This window comes from Panthera uncia (assembly GCF_023721935.1).
Source record: "Panthera uncia isolate 11264 chromosome E2 unlocalized genomic scaffold, Puncia_PCG_1.0 HiC_scaffold_19, whole genome shotgun sequence".
In the NCBI taxonomy this organism is placed as follows: domain Eukaryota; kingdom Metazoa; phylum Chordata; class Mammalia; order Carnivora; family Felidae; genus Panthera; species Panthera uncia.
The window spans coordinates 1066384-1086096 of record NW_026057588.1 but is presented as its reverse complement, the minus strand read 5'-3'; the positions used below and the strand labels follow the sequence as shown (position 1 = coordinate 1086096).

At 40.2% G+C, this 19713-nt stretch overlaps 1 protein-coding gene and 1 long non-coding RNA gene across 2 annotated transcripts in view; both read right to left on the bottom strand.

Annotated features, from left to right (window-relative positions):
* LOC125915633 (zinc finger protein 677-like) overlaps positions 1-19713 on the bottom strand; it is a 94822-nt gene that overhangs the window by 5315 nt on the left and 69794 nt on the right. The gene's annotated exons all lie outside the window — the stretch shown is intronic.
* LOC125915653 (uncharacterized) lies at positions 1221-14500 on the bottom strand. The gene is made up of 3 exons (XR_007455719.1): positions 11826-14500; positions 7550-7614; positions 1221-1638 (listed from the first exon to the last, which is right to left on the bottom strand). It is a non-coding gene; the product is annotated as an uncharacterized LOC125915653 (long non-coding RNA).

Below are 19713 nucleotides of genomic sequence, written 5' to 3'. Positions count from 1 at the left end.
CAAAAATTGCTGCTGCCGCTTGAGTTCCTAAAACAGTAAAAAGAAAACAAAACCAAGCCCCCCAAAATATCAATATGGTACTTTCTGTATACCAGGAATACAATACACATCTATGGAAAGATACAAGTTCTTCCCACAGAGAAGCTCGCTAGAGATATCAGTAAGCTGTGCTGTACTTACACTATATCTAATTTTGGATTTTCACTTTTTGGAATTATCCAAATCATGACTTCTTCCTGATTAATGCACAAGCATCCAACCTCAAGAAGCCAGGATGGCCCAGGAAAGAAAGAGATAAACTTTAGCTCTACTTTATTAGACAGATACTACATTTTGTTTGTCTCCTGAGAAGTTCTCCCAGGGATACAAAATGGAAACGGAAAGTGAATAGGTCCTGGGGTCTGCACTACAGAGGCCTCAGCTCAGTCCTCCTCAAACCAAGGCACCAGTATGGTCAGAGGGGCCAGGTGCTATCAGTTGTAGGTCCTATCAGTGGGAGTTTAAACTTCTACACATGTGACTTACTCATTTGAATACCAGAATGAGAAGTGTGTATGGGTGGGGAAGGATTTCCTCTGACAGCTCCTAAGAATAAACTTGTATTTTCCCACAAATTGTTCCCAAACAATATTTACTGGAGCAGCTTACTCTCTGCTCATCTGAGCTCTGACTTGTGCTCACATCCCCATACATTCCCTGAATGTTCCCCTATATTCACTTCACTTTCCACAGTCCAGGGCTTTTTTCTCTGGAAACAGGTGATGGGGATGATATTCAGCTCAGGAAGAGATTTACAGTTAAAAGAAAAACGGAACATGATCTGCTTTACTCTTCCAGAACACATGCCCAGCACTTTGTTCAGCAAAGAAAAGAAGAAAGGACATTCATTATATGTGGGTGAAAATTAATCAACTGACTACTTGAATGCTTAAGGAGTATTTTAAGTATGCAGAGATCTGGTTCTTTTCTAAGAACCACTGAATAAAAAGCACAAGGGTAAGACCACAGAATCAGAGATTTAAATAAATTCACCATAACGTTTCCTTTCCCCCCCAATTTTAAATAACGTTATTCTCTCTAAGCCTTGTCTTTAAAGAGGTCAGAGAAATTGGACTTTGCTAAGAATTTAAGGGTTTTAGGTCCTATTCCCCAGACTCCGAGATTTTTACTTAGATTCTAGTTAGTTAGCAGAGTGTAGTACTGGTTTCAGGAGTAGAATTCAGTGATTCTTCACTTACATAGAACACCCATCACCAGTTCCCTCCCTTTAGGTTCTCTGACTGCTAAGTTCTGCAACCACCTAAACAAGCAGGAATGCAGAACTTCTGAAGCAAAGGGAAGTTAGAGTCCATTTGCCACATTACGAAGCCTTTCCACCCTCAATCAAAACGGCTGCAATCAGTCCTTTCAAGAATAGGGATGTGAAACTCCTATGATCAAGTCAGGGACTCTCAAAAGGAAATGCAAACACAAAAAGTAATTACCGACTTCTGGAGGGAAGTTATCTTCACCCAGGGAGACCAGGTTCCTGTAGTTCTCCAGCATCACGTCCCGGTACAAGGCCCTCTGAGCGGGGTCCAGGCACTCCCACTCCTCCTGAGAGAATTCTATGGCCACATCCCCGAATGTCAGCCGTCCCTGAAATGAAAACACACTTCACCAAGTGAACACGGAAACTGTTCTTATTTTGACACAAATGAGAGAAGCAAAATTATACTTGGCTGGAGTGAGTGTTCTTTTACCCATGTAAGATAATTTGAAGAGCAGATAACATAAAATTAGCCATTTTAAAGTACCATTCAGTGACATTTAGTGCATTCACAATGTTGCACAAACATCACATCTCATCCCCAAAGGAAATCCTTTACCCATTAAGCAGGTACTTCCTAGTCCCCAGTCCCTGGCAACCACTAGTGCTTTGTCTCTATGGATTTGCCAATTTTGGATCTTTTCATGTAAAGGAAAGGTATCAAAAATGTGACCTTTGGCATCTGCCTTCTTTTACATAGAATCGTTTGGGGTTCATCCATGATATAATAGCATCAGTGGTCCATTTCCTTTCTTCTGTCTGCAGAGTATCCCATTGCAGGACTAGACCATTTTCACTCAACTACTGATGGGTATTTTGTTGTTATTACCTTTGCTGATGTTAATAAGTTGCTATGAACTTTCTAGTACAAGTTAAGTGTTTGGATACCTGTTTTCAATTCTTTTCGTTTGTACCTAGCTGTGGAATTACGAGGTCATATGGTTTAATTTTTTTCAGAATCTTCCACAAGCTCTTTCACAGCAGCTATGTTTTCACAGCAACGTGTCATGATTCGAATTTCTCTACATCTTTATTTTTGTAGTTGTTGTTGTTTTACAATAGTCATCCTAGTGGATGTGAAAGGATACCTCATTGTGGTTTTAATTTTGCATCTTACTAATTGACTACTTTCATGGAACATCTCTTCATGTGCTGGTTTCATTTGTGTACCTTCTATGGAGAAATGTCTATTAAAATCTTTTGACTATTTTTTAAATTGTGTTCTTTGTATTTTGGTTGTTGAGTTGTACAAGTTCTTCCTTTATGCTACTAGACCCTTCATAGATATGTGATTGGCAGATTATTTCCTCCAATTTGGTAGATTGTTTCACTTATGTGATAATGTCCTTCAGTGCACAGACATGATTAATTCTGATGATGACCAATTTATTTTGTCTTTTCCTCTTTTGCTTTTGGGGTCATGGATAAAAATCCAGTGCCAACCCTAAGGTCATAAAGACTCAACCTTATCTTTTCACTTACGACTTTTATAGTTTTAGCTCTTACATTTAGTCTTTGATTAATTCTGAATTGATTTCCTTATATGGTACAAGGTAGTTTCAATTTCATTCTCACACAGATATCTAGTTGTGCCAGTACCATTTAAGAGACTATTGTTTTCCTACTGTCTGTTTTTGGCACACTTGTGAAAAAGGAATGGATTGCAGATGTATGGGTTTATTTGTGGATGCTCAGTTCTATCACTTTGATCTACATTTCTAGCCTCTGATGAAATTACAGTTTTGATTACTCCAAGTGACTGTAGTGAGATTTATGTTGGGAATTGTAGGCACTCCAATTTTGTTCTTTCTCACATTTATTTTGGTTATTTGGCATCCTTACCAATTCAATATGAGTTTTAGAATCAGGATTCCCATTTGTGTAAAACACGCTGTTGTGATTTTGCTGAGGACTGCATTATTCTTTGTATCGCTCTGGAGAGGACTCCCACTTTACGGTCTTCCAATCCACAAACACAGGATATCTTGACATTTATTTAGGTTTTCTTTAATCTTCCTCAGTAACTTTTTGGTTTTCACTGTGTATAAATCTTCCATTCTCATGGTTAAATCTATCTCCAAGAAAAGAGAGTTTTCTTGCTCTTGTAAATGAAACTATTTACTTACTTTCCATTGGTTGTAACTGCATGGAAATGCAACTGAATTTTGAGTGTTGGCATTGTATTTTGTAACTTCCATCAATACATTGTCTCTAAGTTTGAGGATTCTTTATTTCTAAATATAAGATCATGTATGCTATGAATAAAGCTAGTTTGATTTCTTTCCCAATTTTGACACATTTTATTTATTTTTCCTCTGTATTTTCTCTGGTTAGAACCTCCAGTAGAGTGTTGATTTGTGGTGGCAAAATGGGGCACACCTGTTTTGTTGTTGGTAAGAGGGGGAAGTTTCCAGTTGTTCACCACTGAGTGTGTTGTTAGCCACGGAATTTTCATAATGACCTTTTTCACACTGAGCAAGTTCCTTTCCACTCCTAATGTTTGAGTTTTTGTTGGATGCAGTGTCTGACTCTGGATTTCAGCTAAGGTCATGATGTCAGTTTATGAGTTTGAACCCTGCATCAGGCTCTGCGGTGATAGTGTGGAGCCTGGTTGAGATTCTCTCTCTCTCTCTCTCTCTCTCTCTCTGCCCCTCCCTCACTCACTCTCTCTCTCAAAATAAATAAATAAAAACTTAAAAAAAAATGTGAGCCATTGTAAACACAGAGTGGAATCATTTTATACAATTCCTTTGTGTTTTATTGAAGAGTTGAATTTATGCACATTTCAAGTTACTACTGGTTAAGAATTACTTCTAACATCTGCTGCTTGTATGTCTACTATTTTCTTTCGTAATTCCTCCCTTCATTGGATGTCTGTATTTGTGTGTGCATACTATTTTGACTGCCTTTGTACTGATTTTTCTGTATATTTCCCAGTAATTTTCTGAGCGGTTATCCTGGGGATTGCAGTTTTTACATATTAGGTTACTAATATTTGAATTTCAGTTGATACTAACTTAGCTTTAATAGCATACTAACAAGCCTGTTATACAACCTTTATCTTCTTGTCAAAAACTACTTCTTCATAAAAGATATGAACAGATGTTTCATACACTCAAGAGCAGATTTTTATTATTGTTTTACACATTTGTCTTTTTTCTAAAATTTTTTAATGTTTTTATTTATTTTTGAGACAGAGAGAGACAGAGCATGAGCAGGGGAGGGGCGGAGAGGGAGACGCAGAATCCGAAGCAGGCTCCAGGCTCTGAGCTGTCAGCACAAAGCCCAACACAGGGGTCGAACACACAAACTGCGAGATTATGACCTGAGCCGAAGTCGGATGCTTAACCGACAGAGCCACCCAGGCGCCCCTACACATTTGTCTTTTAAGACACACAGGAAAAACTGAGTTAGAAAACAAAAATAAATTAATACTGGCTTTTATATTCACTTATGTAGTTATCTTTACTAGTGTTCTTTATTTGTTCCTATGGCTTCGAGGTACCACTAATTTCCACCCATTTCAGCCTGAAGAACCCATTTGGCATTTGATGTAAGTTAAGTCTGTAAGTGTGAACTCCCTCAGCCTTTGTTCACTTAGGAGTCTCTTAATTTCACTATCAATTTTGAAGTACAGTTTGCCTGATAATGAATTTCTGGTAGATTTTGTTTTAATCTTTCAAACTTTATGTCATGAGAATGCTTCCTGGCCTCCACAGTTTCTAATGAGAAACACGCTGTTAAACTTATTCAGAATCCCGGTACCTGAGAAGTTTCCATCTTGCTACGTTCCACATTCTCTTTTTGTCTTATAAAAGTTGAATGATTATGTGACTGCCAGAGATCTCCACGCATTTGACCTAGTTCAAGTTCACTGCGTTTTTTTTGGATGTGTAGGTTGTATTTGATAAACATGGGAGGTTTTCAGCTCTTCTTTCTTCAAATATTCTTTCTGCCTTTCCTTCTAGAACCCCTATTACGTTTGTATCAGTATTCGTTATAATGTCCCAAAGGTTTCTTGGTCTCTGGCCATTCTTCTTCCTTTCTTCCCTTTTATTCAGCTTTTTTCCCCTTTCTTCTCCTCACATTTGATAATTTCAATTAATCTATGTTTAGGTTTACGGATTCTTATTCTTTTTGACCATCTGCTGATGAACCCTCTAGTGGTTTTCAATTTGGGTGTTCATACTTTCTTAACTCCAGAATTTTTTTTTTTTTTTTAACATTTATTTATTTTTGAGACAGAGACAGAGCATGAACGGGGGAGGGTCAGAGAGAGAGGGAGACACAGAATCCGAAACAGGCTCCAGGCTCTGACTGGTCAGCACAGAGCCCGATGCTGGGCTCGAACCCATGGACCAGACTGTGAGATCATGACCTGAGCCGAAGCTGGACGCTCAACCGACGAGCCACCCAGGCGCCCCTTAACTCCAGAATTTCTATTCCATCCCTGTACTGTTATTTCTTTGTCTTTAATGACATTTTCTATCTGTTGAAACATTGTTCTCCTACTTCTCAGTTCTCTTCCATGTTTTCCTTTAGCTGAGGATGTTCAAGACAGTTGATTTAAAATCTTTATTTAATAAGTGGAATGTCTCTGCCTCCTCAGAAAGACCATCATTAACCTGCTAATCTTCCTTAACAGATGTACAATCTTAAGATATCCTTAGATGTCTGTAGTGAGGTCAGCCTACTCAGAAGGAGCCATCATGGCATTCTTTAAAACATTCCTTAAAGGACCCAAGTATCTTCATTTAGAGAATGCGCCAATGAGGATCTAAAATAGCAGTTATCTCCATGTTTACTAAGATGAAAACAACTTCCATTTATATGGTATGTAAATATTTCAATTTGCAGAATAAAATATGATTAAACATTTATTGAAGAATATATTCTAATATCACATTACAATATTTAAATGATTTTTTAGAAGATTTGCACTAAAAAAACAGGTTCCTGATGAAGACAATCAGTGATGCTGAAAGATATGACACGGAAGGCGACATTTTACTTCTTAGTTTCTAAATTGCATCACTGCGTGGAACTGAACCAGAAAAATATATACTAGAGTGGGTTAGTACAAAAATAATAATAAGATTTAACAATAATTTGCAAAATGACAATTGAGCACCAGCCTCTCCGATGATACAAAGTTCTGCTCCTATGTCTGGCTAAATTATAAACAGTTTTATCTAAAAGATGTGCAGCGTGTAAGAGTTCCTAAAAGAACACCATGGTCTTTATGTGATGGATGTGCTATAAATAATTTAAAGAACACTTCCTGAGGTTAGCTAGGGAAATACTGTAATGGGATCAGGAGTAACTTACTACATCACCTGCAGGAAATTACATTCCATCTGACGTCAATATACTAATGTACTTTGATGACAAACTCCACCTCCTGACCCAAACCCTTTGCTTCTTACACACACAATGATTACTGATTGTTTTCTACACATTCACGTCTGTAAGATCTTGTTTCCATCACATTTACCATGTGTGTAATATCTTGTGAGCTCAATAAATACAGAGATCCCCTGTTCGGGGATCTTGTCTCCTCCTGGACATTAGCCTCTCTCATGTTCCATTCTGCGTCTGTCTCTCGTTGGACAAGACAGAACTCCAGACTCATACGCTGTGACACTGTTAGAGCAGCAGGTTGATTCTACAGTTGAAAACTAATTATGTTAATAAAACACCCTCTATATTTCTTATTTCTACTTTGAACTTCCCATTCTATTCCAAAGTATTAATATTGCGCAGTCAGAAGCACAATGACCCATCTTTACCATCAAAAGGTGTTTGTAAAAACAGACGAAACAAACTTCCGTCAAACGTATTTTCCAGGGTTTATCATGTACTTGTGTACATTAATACATTACTTACATAAGTAATCTCTTTAATCCTGGTTTATATGACCTGAAAGGGCACTCAGAAGGGACCTCTGAAGAATTCTTACTGCCCAACCTCACAGACACCACAGAGCCTACTTCCCATCTCTAGTTCTTGACTGTGAAGAAAATCCTTCACAGGATGACCACCTAAAAGGAGCATCTTCCTAAGTTCCACGTCACTGGGTCACAGTGAGATGGAATCTGCACGGAGAGGAGAGGAGACTGGGAGAAGGCTCTGGGTGTGAGTAAACAATTTAGGCAGGACATCTTGGAGACAGAGAAGATTAACAAGTCCAAAGTGTGACACATTAGGAAAAGGAACAATCAACGAAAAAAAGAATTTTACCTGGAAAAGAGCCATTCCTTCTTTTTTCCCTCTTCTTCTAGTCTTCTTTCTCAGGTAAGGTTATACTGTGTGACAAAAGGTATGTTGTTTAACGTTTAGAATCAACATAACCCCTTCCTCTGCCACAATATACATAAGGAGAGAAACTTACTGTTGGAAAAAGTCCTTTCCTGCCCACTGCAACAGGAGGATGCAGGGACAATAATGTCCTATGTGGTGGCCAACAAGTGCATTTTTTACCCACTTCTTCACGAAGGCCTCCCCTACTGCTCAAATTTACACTCCACTGCAACTGCATTATCTTGTCTGCCTGGCACTTGGCCAAACGGAATAGCCTCTTTCAAGATCTTGGCTCCTCCCTAGGCAGCCAGCATCCAAGGAATGGTTGATGCAGTACACAGAAGCCAGTACATTCCATCAATATGGACCAGCCCTTAAGGGCCACCCCAGCTCCAGAGTTCCCTGGTAGCAATACTGAGAAGTTTAGATCTTTGTCCTGATAGTGATGGGAAGCCTGTAAGAGGGTTTAATGTCAAAGGTTGACATAATCAAATGTTTAAGATTTAGCCAGGATAAACAGAGAGGGTGGAGCTGACAGAGGCATGTCCCTGTCTCTGAGGCTATGCTCCTGCCTCTTAGTGGTTTTCAATATTTTTGGAACTGGTCACATTGTGAACTCCAATTATAACTGCACACCCTCTCCCAGAAAGCTGCCAAAAACAAACACACCCACAGGGTGAATTGGTATCATCCAATCTGTGGAGAGCCTGAACAAATCAAAAAGGCCCCCGAGTCACAGCACTGGACAGATTATCTGATCTAAAAGTCAACAAGGAAACAATGGCTTTGAATGACACACTGGACCAGATGGACTGAACAGATATATTCAGAACATTTCATCCTAAAGCAGCAGAATATACATTCTTCTCCAGTGCACATGGAACGTTCTCCAGAATAGACCACATAATGGGACACAAATCAGCCTTCAGCAAGTACAAAAAGATTGAGATCATACTGTGCATATTTTCAGACCACAACGCTATGAAACTCAAAATCAACCACAAGAAAAAATTTGGAAACGTAACAAATACCTGAAGACTGAAGAACATCCTACTAAAGAATGAAAGGGCTAACCAAGAAGTTAAAGAGGAAATTACAAAGTATATGGAAGCCAATGAAAATGATAACACCACAACCCAAACCCTCTGGGACGCAGCAAAGGAGGTCATAAGAGGAAAGTATATAGCAATCCAGGCCTTCCTGAAGAAGGAAGAAAGATCTCAGATACACAACCTAACCTTATGCCTTAAAGAGCTAGAAAAAGATCAGCAAATAAAACCCAAAACCAGCATAAGACAGGAAATAATAAAGACTGGAGCAGAAATTAATGCTATCAAAACCAAAAAAACCAGTAGAACAGATCAATGAAATCAGAAGCCATATGCCATATGCCATAAAATGGGCAATGTGGAAGAAATGGACACATTCCTAGAAACATATACACTACCAAACCTGAAACAGGAAGAAATAGAAAATTTGAACAGACCCATAACCAGTAAGCAAATTGAATTAGTCATCAAAAATCTCCCAAAAAACAAGAGTCCAGGGCCAGATGGCTTTCCAGGGGAATTCTACCAAACATTTAAGGAAGAGTTAACACCTATTCTCTTGAAACTGTTCCAAAAATAGAAATGGAAGGAAAACTTTCGAACTCATTCTACAAAGCCACCATTACCTTGATTCCAAAACCAGACGGAGACCCCACTAAAAAGGAGAACTACGGACCAATTTCCCTGATGAACATGGATGCAGAAATTCTCAACAAGATAGTAGCCAACCGGATCCAACAATACATTAAAAAAATTATTCACCACGACCAAGTGGGATTTATACCTGGGAGGCAGGGCTGGTTCAATATCTGCAAAACAATTAACGTGATTCATCACATCAATAAAAGAAAGGACAAGAACCATATGATTCTCTCAACAGGTGCAGAGAAAGCATTCAACAAAATACAGCATCCTTTCTTGATAAAAACCCTCAAGAAAGTAGGGATAGAAGGATCATACCTCAAGATCATAAAAGCCATATATGAATGACCCAACGCTAATATCATCCTCAATGGGGAAAAACTGAGAGCTTTCCCCCAAAGGTCAGGAACAAGACAGGGATGTCCACTCTCGCCACTGTTATTCAACATAGTACTGGAAGTCTTAGCCTCTGCAATCAGACAACACAAAGAAATAAAAGGCATCCAAATCAGCCAGGAGGAGGTCAAACTTTCACTCTTTGCAGATGACATGACACTCTATATGGAAAACCCTAAAGATTCCACTAAAAAACTGCTAGAACTGATTCATGAATTCAGCAAAGTTGCAGGATATAAAATCAATGCACAGAAATCGGTTGCATTCCTATTCACCAACAATGAAGCAACAGAAAGAAATCAAGGAATCAATCCCATTTACAATTGCACCAAAACCCATAAAATACCTAGGAATAAATCCAACCAAAGAGATGAAAAATGTATACACTGAAAACTACAGAAAGCTGATGAAAGAATTGAAGAAGACACAAAAAAATGGAAAAAGATTCCATGCTCCTGGACAGGAAAAACAAATATTGTTAAAATGTTGATACTAACCAAAGGAATCTACATATTCAATACAATCCCTACCAAAATAACACCAGCATTCTTCGCAGAGGTAGAACAAATAATCCCAAAATTTGAATGGAACCAGAAAAGACCCCGAATAGCCAAAGCAATCTTGAAAAAGAAAACCAAAGTAGGAGGCATCACAATCCCAGACTTTAAGCTATACTACAAAGCTGTAATCATCAAGACAGTATGATACTGGCACAAGAACAGACACTCAGATCAATGGAACAGAACAGAGAACCCAGAAATGGACCCACAAATGTATGACGAACTAATCTTTGACAAAAGCAGGAAAGAATATCCAATGGAATAAAGACAGTCTCTTCAGCAAATGGTGCTGGGAAAACTGGACAACGACATGCAGAAGAATGAACCTGGACCACTTTCTTACACCACACACAAAAAGAAACTCAAAATGGACGAAAGACCTCAATGTAAGACAGGAAGCCATCAAAATCCTTGGGAAGAAAGCAGGCAAAAACCACTTTGATCTTGGCCACAGCAACTTCTTACTCAACCCGTCTCTGGAGGCAAGAGAAACAAAAACATAAATGAACTGTTGGGACCTCATCAAAATTAAAAGCTTCTGCACAGCGAAGGTAACAATCAGCAAAACTAAAAGGCAACTGACAGAATGGGAGAAGATATTTGCAAACGACATATCAGATAAAGGGTTAGTATCCAAAGTCTATAAAGAACTTATTAAACTCCACACTCAAAAAACAAATAATCCAGTGAAGAAATGGGCAAAAGACATGAATAGACACTTCTCCAAGGAAGACATCCAGATGGCCAACCGACACATGAAAAAATGCTCATCATCAGGGAAATACAAATCAAACCCACCATGAGATACCACCTTACACCTGTCAGAATGGCTAACATTAACAACTCAGGCAACAACAGATATTGGTGAGGATGCGGACAAAGAGGATCTCTTTTGCATTGTTGGTGGCAATGCAAGCTGGTGCAGCCATTCTGGAAAACAGTATGGAGGTTCTTCAAAAAATTAAAAATAGAACTACCCTATGACCCAACAATTGCATTACTAGGCATTTATGCACGGGATACAGGTGTGCTGTTTCAAAGGGACACATGCACCCCCATGTTTACAGCAGCACTATCAACAATAGTCAAAGTATGGAAAGAGCCCAAATGTCCATTGATGGATGAATAGATAAAGAAGATGTGGTATACATATATATATATACAATGGAGTATCACTCGGCAATCAAAAAGAATGAAATCTTGCCATTTGCAACTATGTGGATGGAAGTGGAGGGTATTATGCTAAGTGAAATTAGTCAGAGAAAGACAAAAATCATATGACTTCACTCATGAGGACTCTAAGAGACAGAACAGATGAACATAAGGGAAGGCAAACAAAAATAATATAAAAACAGGGAGGGGGACAAAACATAAGAGACTCATAAGTATGGAGAACAAACTGAGGTTACTGGAGGCATTGTGGGAGGGGGGATGGGCTAAAAGGGTAAGGGGCACTAAGGAATGTACTCCTGAAATCATTGTTGCCACTATATGCTAACTAATTTGGATGTAAATTTAAAAAAATGAAATTAAAAAAAAAAAGGCAAAGAAGAATTGAGCCCTTCTTACCTAACTGCTTGAGCTGGGGTATCAATCTTCTCCTGCTGGCCTGGATCCTCATTCGCAGGCCTTCAGACTGAGTTACACTACTGGCTCTCCCGGATCTCCAGCCTGCAGATGGCAAATTGAGGAACTTCACAACCTCCCTAATTGTGTAAAGCAATTGCTCATATACCTCCTTTCCTAAATATATCCTATTGGTGACCTTCTATCTGTTAAACTTGCTAAACTTATTTATTAATTCTCGTAAGTTTTTTCTGCAAATACTTTTAGAATTTCCACACACACAGCCATGTCATCTGTAAGTAATGAAACACTTATTTCTTCCTTTTCAATCTTTGTAAGATCCGGTTCTCTTTCTTCATTGTTTTTAAGTTTATTTATTTATTTTGAGAGAGATGGAGATGGCACGAGGGGGGGAGGGGCAGAGAGAGAGGGAGAGAGAGAGAATCCCAAGCAGGTCCAGCACTGTTGTCACAGAGCCTGATGTGGGGCTCCAACTCAGAAAACTGTGGGATCACAACCTGAGCCCAAACTGAAGAGTCTGACACTTAACTGACAGAGCCACCCAGGCACCCTGATCTGTTTTTCTTTCTTAGTTTATCTTCTAAAACACCCAGTTCAAGTGTGATTAGAAATGGTAACACAGACAACCAGTTCCCATTTGTCATCTTAGAGGGAAAGGTTCCAATATTTCACTATTAACATGCCTTGTGTTGGGAATGTTTTAAAACCCTTTATCTAATTAAGAAACTTTCCTTCAATTCCTAGTTTTCCAAGATTTTTTCACACATGAATAAGTGTTGAATTTTATCAAAGATGTTTTTCTGCCTCTATTCTGATGATCATATAGTCTTCTTTTCTGTTAATGTAATGGATTACATTATTGCCTTTGAAATGTTAAACCATTCTTTTATTCCTAAAATAAATCCAACTTGTTTGTGAAAAAAGAAAGAAGTCTGAGTTGAGTGAGCAGAACTGGATGTAAGTAAATTCTGAAATGGTGGCCTGGACAGGTTGAAGTAGAAAGGGCTTGTCCTAATTCCAGATTACCTTTCATACTCATAAACAAGAGAAGCTTCTCTTTTATGGGTTTAATCAAAGTCAAGCATTTAATTCCTCTTTCCCAGAAAAACTGTATGACATTACAAATAGTTACTAGTCCTGGAAAACATGAAAAACGGTCACCTGTGGGGTTGAGCTCTGAGCAATCATGAAAGGATGGGCAGTGTTGGAACAAAGTTCCACATCAATCCAGCCCACCCATCAACTTCTTTACAGAAAAGATAAAGGGGCCTTGGGGGTATCATCTACTTATTTGGAGATATCAGCTCACTGTTCGGTAATTTAAAAACTGACTTAAGGGAAGAAGAGAGCTGTTGAATATTAAATTAGCACACTAAAGTAGGTTTAAGGTAGTGTTAAAAGATTATCAACATCCTTAACGGATGTGTAATGAAATACTATAAAGTTATTTGCCAGACATCCAAGAATACTTCGAATATATGATAGAGTAGAAAGCATGTAAAACTCATAATCTGAACGATAAAATTAAGAGGTAAAATAATCTGGAAATTAAAAAGCTATCCAATGGATTATGATATTAAAGATAAAGAGGATACATCAAATTTAGAAAAGAATGCCATGAGCCATAAAAAAGGGGGAGAGAAACAGTACTGTTAATAATGGCCACTGTAAAAAGCACCATGTGGTTACAGAAAGTCTTCCCTCATTGACTGACTGAGCTAGGCCTCTGCCCTCTAGATGAGTAGGGGTTGCAAATGGAATTATCTTCCGATGCAATACTTAGAAAGTGCAGATGCCTCAAACACCAGGTGTCACAACTCGCAATCTCTCCTGCATAACTGGAACAATTCACCAAGTTTTAGATTAATGAGATCATAGGGCCACAAATCAGTACGTCACGACGTAACATCCCATACCCAATCAATTCAGTACTCACCAGAGTTTGGGTCCTGTGCTTTGGCCCAGACCACTACGTGTTTTGTTCTCTGTATAAGTCTCTCTGTGTTCTTGTTTTTCTTCTGTCCTTTGGTCCATTTCCGTTTCCCTCCCTCGCTATTCCTCCTCCAACCGTGTGACCCCACTCTACTGCAGCCTGTTTCAATCCCCGCCGTTCTTTCTCCCCACACCTTCTGATGACCCTCTAACTCCGCAGATTTCTGCGTCTTTCCCCGCCGTGTGTGTCCCCTCTTTGCCCTCCCTGTGGCGGGGCGAACGGCCTGCATCCACCTCACTAGTGACGACTGGGCCCGACACAGTTGGGGGATGGGGTCGGGGGGAGACTCGGGAATCACAGAAAGGTTCTGAGCAGGAACGTAACCGGCAGGGATATCGGGATCTGCAGGACCACGGGCAGAAAGGCTGGGCCCGAATCCGCCTCGGAGCGATTTACGCCGGAAACGACGGTAGACCCCCGGGACCCGCCCCGAGCGAAAGAACTCGGAACTTCTTACAGCCACGCCGCAAGAGGGGAGAGGGAGGAGACGGTTCAAGAACTTTACCTTACCAGCCCACCCCGAAACCTGGGGTGGAGGCGGGCACTAAAGAGCGCGACCGCTGGTGTGAACCAGAAAAATGGAGACTCACTCACCCGAGAGCGCACGTTGCTCTGCGGGATCAGCTTCCGGGGCTGCAGAAAATCGCGCAGGCGCGTTCGTGGCGAGGCGGTGCCAAGGCAGGTAAAGGACGTGTTGGTTGGGGGCGGGGCCTGGGCGCGCAGGGTGCTACCCCGTTTGCCAATCTCGTAACGTCGGCCAGTCTGTTTGTCCTTCCTGTCTGGCGTTTTCTGGTTCTGCTTTTGGATCCCTTCCAGACCCGCTGGTGTACTTTGGAGCCAGGCTGGGTACAACCTCAGGGAACGGTAGGCCGCTTGTGTTGGGAGCAGCGGTATTTGACAAGCTGAGCCCGGTGCTCGGGGAAACTTCTGTAGCGAGCAGTGGAGACGCGCGTCCAGCAGCAGGCGGAGCAGTGCGGGAACCTGGGGTCGCGGGTCCTCATGGGACGATTGAGACCCGGACGTGACAGCTCCTTCTTTAATGAAGCAAACGCCGGGGTGGTCAGTGTCGGTGATGGACGCTAAATGCAAAAACTCTTCTCTGGGGAATGTGCAGTTTGGTATTAGCTCCCATCAAAGTTTTTCCCTGAATTGTCACTTCTAATTAGCTGGACTGTGTTCCCTGACCTTCCCCTCTGGGCCCTGGGCGGTGGGGGATGAAGCCTGGCATGTTCCTTTAAAGGAACAAACATTTCTGCCTCTATGGGAGTTCATTAATTTAATCTCTGTTTTTAAATTTGATATTCGAATCCACACCTCTCGAGAGGAAGTATAAATCCAAACGCCTTTGAGACCTACCAGATGGCACATGTATTTGCTTAAGCCCTTATTGCTAAATATCATTGCAATTGCATTTTTAATAATCTTTCTTCTCAGTTATTTGGAAGGCTATTTTTTCCTTGAAAATTAGATTCTTAAAAATGTATCTTGAGAGAAAGCACAGGAGGGAGTGCAAGCGGGGAGAAGCAGAGAGCTAGATCTACAATCCCAAGGAGGCTCTGAGCAGAGCCCTCTGTCGCCGCCACCACCTCTGGGCTGCATATCACAAAACCTGAGATCCTGAGCCACAACCAAGAGTCTGAGGCTTAGCCAGCTGAGTCACCCAGGCACCCCGAATATTAGATATTTCAACTGATCTTTTCGTTTTCTGTTTCTGAATGCTTGGTGCCCAGTGCAGATAATGAAGCTTCCTAAAGGTGTACTCTTTCAGAGATATTTAACTTTTCCTAGTACTGATGAAATACTGGTTTTGAAATATTTCCAGAGACATGTGATAAGGATGTCTGTTCTTTATGTGAATAATACAAGCAAATTGTAAAACTAGTTTTTCACATTTTCAGTAGCATCATCTCCACTCAATAATTTTTAACAGGAAATATGCAAGTTAGTAGCTCCTCTTCTGTTTCCTGTGGAAATTCTGAAGGAGGTGATGGCTGGATTTGCTTTTCGCATCCTATTATGTGACTGCCCCCTCCAGTGCTTAAATCTCTGCAAGGAGTGAATGAACACATGACTACACATTGTTCAACAGTTTACAATAATTTATAGGTATCTTGTCATTTTAGAGGGTTGAGTATTCCTTCTGCAGCATGCAGAGACGACCCTGGACACAATGTCAGGGCTCCAGAGAACAAAAGGGCTGATTATTAAAAAAAAAATGGAGTGATTAGAGCACAGGGATTCAGCACCCACCAACTGAGGTTTTTAGAAAGAGCCAAATGACATGAAAAGGTGGAAGAGAGAGCCTAAAACGATACAAAGGTGTTTACCAAGACAAGGATGTCTTGGGTAGACCTCACCTCCGGAAAAAATCTGGATATGTTGTTCCTCTGAATGTGCTGGACCCACTGCTTATATCTTAAGAGCTTGAAAATTATGCAGTTCCTGGTTCAGATCATGAATCCCAATATCGACAGGAGGGAAGGCTAAAAGTAGGGCAAGTGGTGATTGTGAGATACTGTTATTCAGAATCCCCAAACTTCTTAAAAAACGTTTTTTAATTACTTTTTTTTAAGTTTATTTATTTTTGACAGACACAGGGTGCGAGCATGAGCTGGGGAGGTGCAGAGAGAGAGAGAGAGGGAGTGACAGAATCTGAAGCTGTCAGCACAGCGCCTGACGCGGGGCTCGAACTCATGAACTGAGATCATGACCTGGGCTGAAGTCGGAGGCTTAACTGACTGAGCCACCCAGGCGCCCCTCCAGTCAAAGTTCTTTGTGATGTTTTCACTGTTCCTAGTCAGTCACAGGAAGAGACAAAGTGGTATTTACCATCACACTTAGGATCAAGCAGCTTGTTGTTAGAGATGCATGCAGAGCTTTTATTTTAAGTTCTATCATCTTGGAGTTCCTGGGGCCAATCTTGATGTCCTGAAGACACTCAAGAAGCAGGTGATGCCAATGGATACATCACTGGCCACTGTGAACATACAAAACAAGTTTGCATATGGGGCACCAGGGTGGCTCCATGGGTTGAGCATCTGACTTCTCTCCCGGTCACGATCTCGAAGTTCGTGAGTTCCAGCCCCATGTCAGGCACTGTGCTGACAGCTCAGAGCCTGAACCCTGCTTTCAAATTTGTGTCTCCTCCTCTTTCTCCGCCCTTCCCCCATTCACATCCGTCTCTCTCCAAAATGAATAAAAGCATTAAAAAAACAAGTTAGCATAAAAACTCAATGAGGACATTTCACACACAAAGCTATCGCTGAATGACTTCTTTAAAGATGATGAGCCAGAGGTTGGCTACAGTCAGGTGCTTGAGAAGCAGGTCTTAGGAAGGAATTTAACCATTTTAATTATTATTTACCATATAGCCTTCTCTTTGTTTGACCTTTGTCTCGCTGTAGGATGTGAAGAATAAGACCATTTATTGAAAGGAATTCCCATTCCCCAAATACCAAGTGTTTATGATGTTATCCCCACTTTAGTTTTTGCTGGTTATTAACTTTTCTTACGCACTTTGGCATACTGACTTTTTACCTTCACTGATCTAATAGTTTGTTCAAAAATAAACATCTCAGAAGGATAACTGTAGTCATTTTGGGTTTTCTTTTCTTTTCTTTTTTTTTTTTTTTAGAGCTTTTTGTGGCTATTCTTACTATTCTCTGAGATTTTTGCGGCAACATTGCTAGTTTGAAAAACTGATGGTATCTCTTATCAGGATCAAATTAAATTAATAAATTAGCTAAAGGAGAATTGACCTTTTTATAATATTGAGTTTTTCTACCCAGGAACGTGATGTAATTTACATTCATTTCTACCTTCATATATTTCAGGAATGTTTTTTTTTCCCCTATAGGCTTTACAAATTTTTGTTAGATTCATTCCTGGTTAGATTATATCATTTTATGATTTTAAAGTTATTTGTTTGTTTGTTTTAGAGAAAGAGTGAGGGAGAAGGGCAGAGGGAGGGAGAGAGAGAATCCCATCAGGCTCCAGGCTCAGCACAGAACAAGGCACAAGGCTAAATCCCTTGACCCTGGGATCACAACCTGAGCTGAAATCAAGAGTTGGATGCTTAACCGACTGAGCACCACATGTGCCCCTATTTCATTTTATGTTACAATTTTGTAACTGCATGACCCTCCTACTGTAAGTCATAAATGATTATTTGTTGTACCTAGGCTACTGTACAAACATATCCTATGTACAGGGGCACCTGGGTGACTCAGTTGGTGGAGCCTACCACTCTTGACCTCAAGATCATGACCTGAGCCCCATGTTAGGTGTAGAGATTTCTAAAAATGAAATCTTAAAAATACTACCCTATTGGGGCACCTGGGTGGCTCAGTCGGGTGGGCGTCCAACTTTGGCTCAGGTCGTGCTCTCGTGGTTGGTGAGTTCGAGGCCTATGTCGGGCTCTGTGCTGACAGCTCGGAGCCTATAGTCCGCTTTGGATTCTCTGTCTCCCTCTCTCTCTGCCGCTCCCCCTCTTACACTCTGTCTCTCTCAAAAATAAATAAACATTTAAAAATTAAAAAAAAAAACCCTATGCAAAAAGACGTTATTGTTTTTGAACGTCAGTATCCTGTCTTGTTAGCTTATGGAATTATTTTTTGTTGTAGATTTTCTAACAGTTCCTTTGTGTTTCCAGACAAACTTTTATCATCTGAAAAACATACTTCTATGTCTTTGTTTCTAATTTCTATGCCATTTTACATTGCCCTGGCTAACCTCCAACACAACGAGAAATGAATACAACAGGTGATCATGTACTTTTTTTAGTGTCGTTTTCTGGCCTTAGTGGAGTATCTCTAGCACTTCCCTATGAACAAGAAGAAGATTTTGTTTTGCCAAGTTGGGAAAGATCCGAAAGAAATTCCTAATTTCAAGTGTTTTGACTTAACATCCTTAGATGTTGTATTCTTCCAAATAATGTTTTTGTAACTATGAGTAAGATTTCTGATTTCTCTTCAAAAATATGAAGTATATTAATTTCCTAACAGTGACTCATTCATGAATGGGAGACACAAATTTCTTGGCTCATTATAATTCTTTATTCTTCTTCAGGGTTTTGGCTGTTTATTGTCCATGGTACCATCTGTTGGGAGAGATGACATCTTTCTATAGTATTCTTTTTAGTACAAACTTTAGGATGTTTTAGTCTCAGAATGTCATTTGAAGTATAAAGATAATTTGGAAATTTTACTTCCACTCTAATGCTCTTGAATTCAGTAAGCAGCATTAGCACGTCTTCTATTTAAAGAAATGGAAGAATCTGGTGGCTTATCTGATCCTGGTGTTTTTTTCGTTTCTTTTTGTGTGTGTGTGTGTGTGTGTGTGTGTGTGTGTGTGTGTGAGGGACTGATAAATGAAAAAAAGACGACTTCCTCTTCTCTATGAATATTGGTCTGTTTGGACTCCCTATCTTACTTAAGTCAATTTTGGTAAAATGTATTTTCTGAGAAAATGTCCACTTTATATAGGCTTTCTAGTTATTTTTGAATTGCAGAGGTGGACAAATGATTTTTAATCTCATTTGTTCACCAAGCTCTTTATTTGCATTTATTGAAAATTTTAAAAACAGAAAATCCTTCTTGGGTCATTTGGAGGATTCTTTCTCTCTGCCCATAAGTTAAATGGTGGTGGTCCTCGGGTCTGGGGAGTAACAAAGGATTAGACTGGGGTCAGAGAAATCCTCAGGGAAGCACAGAATCCAATGAGGCTCATGTGCTTCTCGGCTGGTCTTTCAGGGCTCATCCCTTGGCATTTCCTCCTGCCATGTGACACCCTGTCTGCTTCCAGGAATAATGGAAGAATCTCTCTAAAACACTCCAACGGTCCCTTTGGACCTGCTCACTACAAACTTCTAATAGATCC